The sequence below is a fragment of the Ovis aries genome, chromosome 2 (genome assembly GCF_016772045.2).
Source record: "Ovis aries strain OAR_USU_Benz2616 breed Rambouillet chromosome 2, ARS-UI_Ramb_v3.0, whole genome shotgun sequence".
Classification (NCBI taxonomy): domain Eukaryota; kingdom Metazoa; phylum Chordata; class Mammalia; order Artiodactyla; family Bovidae; genus Ovis; species Ovis aries.
The window spans coordinates 242,050,329-242,055,041 of NC_056055.1; the positions used below are offsets into that span (position 1 = coordinate 242,050,329).

General features: G+C 44.6%; 1 non-coding gene across 1 annotated transcript; it reads right to left on the reverse strand.

The window, feature by feature from the left end:
* Positions 1-912: 912 nt before the first annotated feature.
* TRNAE-UUC (transfer RNA glutamic acid (anticodon UUC)) lies at positions 913-984 on the reverse strand. The gene has a single exon. It is a non-coding gene; the product is annotated as a tRNA-Glu (tRNA).
* Between the last annotated feature and the right edge of the window lie 3,729 nt (positions 985-4,713).

A 4,713-nucleotide genomic window follows, 5' to 3' on the forward strand; every position in this document is an offset into this window, starting at 1 on the left:
TAAGCCTTAGGTCTTAACTTTTGTTAGGGAAAAACTACTCAAAGTTTGGAAATAGGCTAAAAGGAATTATTGCATTTCTTTTTAATATTTTGGGGCATTGCCTAGCAGGTCTTATCAGTGATTATCCAATTCTTTAGAGGAGTGTACTTTTATTTCATTTATTATTTAGAACATTTAAAAACTATGGGTTTCCCTGATAGCTCAGTTGATAAAGTATCCACCTGAAATGCTGGAAACTCCAGTTCGATTCCTGAGTCAGGAAGCTCAGATGGCGGAGGGATAGGCTACCTACTCCGGTGCTCTTGGGCTTCCCTTGTGGCTCAGCTGGTAAAGAATCTGCCCGCAATGCGGATTATCCAATTCTTTAAAGAGGTGTTCTTTTATTTCACTTATTATTTACTATTGATGGCTGAGACGGTAATGCGTCTGCCTGCAATTCAGGAGACCCGGGTTCGAGCCCTGGGTTGGGAAGATCCCCTGGAGAAGGAAATGGCAATCCACTCCAGTACTATTGCCTGGAAAATCCCAAGGACAGAGGAGCCTGGTAGGCTACAGTCTATGGGGTCGCAAAGTGTCGGACACGACTGAGCGACTTCACTTTTCATTGATCAAAACACTTAAAAAGTATGTAAGGCTAGATGTTAATTTGTAGAAGGCTGAGACTGAAACCGAGAGAAGAAGGGCCGTGTTGGGATCCCAGGCATGGAGAGCTTTCTGATCCCCTTTTCTCATAGGCAAGACTCCTGCCTCCCATCACCTTCCTTGATTTAGAAAGGGCTGATTTGAATAGTTGCTAATTAAGGGCTTCCTTAGTGACTCAGGAGTAAAGAATACCTCTGAGTCTCTTACTCTCTCTTGCATCGACAGGATTCTTTACACTAGCGCCACCTGGGAAACCCAAAAGCATCTCTTTTCCCACACCGGGAGTCGAACCCGGGCCGCCTGGGTGAAAACCAGGAATCCTAACCGCTAGACCATGTGGGAGAAGACGAAGGAGGGGCGGCCAAGAAGCTACTTGAGGTACGATGAAAGGGACCAGAGTTGCTCAAGTTCAGGAGAGGAACCACCCGATTGGAGGTTAAGGGAGTGCAAGCAGTTTCACACCCAATCTTGGCAAGTGGTGGTTTAGTCACTAAGTAGCGTCCAACTCTTGCGACACCATGGACTGTAGCCGCCCAGGGTCCTCTGTCCATGGGATTCTCTAGGCAAGAGTACTGGAGTGGGTTGCCATTTCCTTCAAAGACCCTACATTTGACCCACTGTTATAAAAACCATCATTAAGTTCTCTGGATTTGAGACACATAGGTTTTCGAGACAAAAGCCCCGTGTGTGTCTCCCTTCGCCCGGCAAAGCAATAAAGCTATCCTTTCCTGCTTCACCCAAAACTTATGTCTCTGGGCTTTGATTCGGCAAGGGTGTACAAAGAGGCCGAGCTTTCGGGTAAGATTAACCCAAATGCTTTCTGTCTAGAAAGAAAGAAAGTGAAGTCGCTCAGTCGCGTCCGACTTTTTGCGACCCCATGGACTGTGGCCCACCAGGCCCCTCTGTCCGTGGAATTTTTCAGGCAAGAATGCTGGAGTGGGTTGCCATTTCCTTCTCCAGGTGGTCTTAACCTAGGGATCGAACCTCGGTCTCTCGCATTGCGAGCATACGGTTTACCATCTGAGCCACCACCGAAATCCCCTGCTACTCTGCCCAATAGCAATACAAAACTTTTTTTTTTTACTAGAAAAAGATAATTCCAGGGCTCTAGTTGCAGCTCAGTGGTAAAGAATCCTCCTGCCAATGCAGGAGACACTTGTTTGATCCCTAATCTGGGAAGATCCCACACGCCGAGGAGCAGCTAAACCCGTGCGTGCGTGCTAAGTCGCTTCAGTCGTGTCTGACTCTTTGTGACCCCACGGGACTGTAGCCCGCCAGGCTCCTCTGTCCATGGGATTTCCCAGGCAAGAATACTGGAGTGGGCTACCATTTCCTCCTCCAGGGGATCTTCCCAACCCAGGGATGGAACCACTGTCTCTTAGGTCTTCCTGAATTGGCAGGCGTCTTCTTCAACACTAGCGCCCCTTGGGAAGCTAAGCCCGTGAGCCGCAGCTATTGAGCCTGTGTTTTAGAGCCGGGGAGCCGCAACAACTGAGTCCACGTGTTGTAACTACTGAAGCTCGCCAACTCAACAGGAGGAGGCACTGCAATGAGAAACCTGCGCACCGCCACTATAGAGCAGCCCCCACACGCCGCAATTAGAGAAAAATCCTAGCAGCAATGAACACCCAGCGCAGCCAAAAATAAAATAAATTAAAAAAGAAAAAGACAGCTCCAAAGATTATTGTGTTGTTGCCCTTTGGGCATTAATTGGATTTTCTTTCTTTTTTTCCTTTTTGATTATCCATCATTCATTCTCTCTGTTGAGACCGTATCCACTGATCTGTTTCCCCCTCCCCTCCCAACACGATGCAGCTTTCAAGATTCCAGTTCCCCTGCCAGAGATTAAACCCGGGTAGGCCACAGCAGTGAATGCCTTGAATCCTAACCACTAGGCCACCAAGCAACTCCCATCTCCTGATCTGTTTTTATGTTCACTGATCATTTCCTTGGTTATATCCAACTTAATGTTAATCACACCCAAAGCATTTTTGACTGCAGATACAGCATTTTCAGTTTGGGGATTTCAACTTGGTTTTTCTTTTATAGTTTCCATCTCTCTCCTGAAATTTCCCATCTCTTCAGTCATTATGCAGATCTTCTGATAAATTCATCCATGTTATTTCAACTTTTTGCTAATTTCAACATTGGAGTCATTTGTGGGTATCTTTAGATTGACTGATCGTTCTCCTCATTACAGATCACAGTTTCCTGTTTTGTTGAATGTCTAATCACTTTAAAAAATTAATTGATTATTTACCTTTGGCTGCGCTGGTCTTCATTGCTCTTTCCTCGGGCTTTCTCTCTTTGCAGCAAGTGGGGACTGCTCTTTGCCATGATACACGGGCTTCTCGCTGCAGTGGCTTCTCATCGTGGAGCACAGGCTCTGGGTGCCCAGTGTTCAGGAGCTGCAGCGCCCGGGCTCATTAGTTGCTGCTCTTGGGCTCTGGAACGTGGGCTCAGCAGTTGTGATGCACGGGCTTAGCTGCTCCACAGCATGTGGAAGAAGAAGCCCTTCCCAGACCAGGTATCAAACCCACATCCCCTGCATTGGCAGGCAAGTTCTTATCCTCTGTACCACCAGGGAAGTCTGAAAGTCTAATAATTTTATTATATACGTGACATTGTGGAAGATATGTCATAGAAACTAGATTCTGTTATCTTCCTCTGGAGAATATTTTTTATTCTAACCAGGACATGGAAGTAACCTAATGCTCATTGACAGATGAATGTGGTACATATATACAGTGAAATATTACTCAGCCATAAAAAGGAATGAAATTGGGTCATTTATGGAGATGTGAATGGACCTAGAGTTTGTCATACAGAGTGAAGTGAGTCCAAAAGAGAAAAACAAATATTGTATATTAATGCATATATGTGGAATCTAGAAAAATGGTACAGATGAACCTATTTGAAAGGCAAGAATAGAGATGCCGACAGAGGACAGATGTGTGAACATGGGGAGGATGGGCGCGGGGTGCATTAGGAGATTGGGATTGATATATGTGCACTGTCGTGGATAAAAGAGATAGCTAGTGGAAACATGCTGTATAGCGTAGGTTGCTCAACTTGGTGCCCTGTGGTGACCTAGGTGGCTGGGATGGTTGCTGGGGAGGAAGATCCATGAGGAAGTGGATAAATGTATACAGCTAGCTGAAGTGAATGGACATATTCACTTCATTGTACAGTGGAAACGAACACAACACTGTAAAGCAGCTATAACACAATTAAAAAGAAAAGGAAATTTTACAAACACTTCAGAAAACAATTTGGCCTTACTGAAAAAATTAAAGATGTGCAAACTTTATGACCCAGCATTTCTACTCCAAACAGCTGTATGCATGTACCAAGAGACATGTTTAAAATATTCATAACGGTATTCTTTCTACTGTCAAAAACTTGAACCTAAACCTCAATGTCTGTCATCAGGATAAGGGATAGATTGTAATATGTTTCCAAAGTGGGATATTTTGCAAAAAGAAACAGGATTAAGTACAGCTCCATTCAACAAAATAGATGAAACAGAAATCTAAAGTTGAGTTTAAAAAAACAAGTTGCAGAGACTATGCACAATCTGATGGCTTTCCTGGGGGCTCCAATGGTAAAGAATCTGCCTGCAATGTGGGAAACCCAGGTTCAATCCCCAGGTAGGGAAGATCCCCTGGAGAAGGGAATGGCTAACCTCTCCATCATTCTTGCCTGGAGAATTCTTTGGAGAGAGGAGCCTGGCAGACTACAGTCTGTGGGGTCGTAAAGAGTTGGACATGACTGAGAGGCTTTCACTTCAATTTCGCTTCACATGCACAATATGAGCTCATATATTAAAAGCTGAGAAAAACCCAGCAAAACTAAACAATGTATTATTTTAGGAAAGCACGCGTTTATGACAAAATTATCTTTAAAGTGAGGAACATTCGGGAAGGTGGTTCGCTTATGGGTCGATGGTGAAGAATAGAAGATAAGATAGGGAAGGAGTGAGGAGGTAGATTATTAAACAGCGCTGGTAATGCTCCAACTCTTGAATTAGGGCATGTTCAGAGCCACTTTTTAGAAATGTTACTTTTTTTT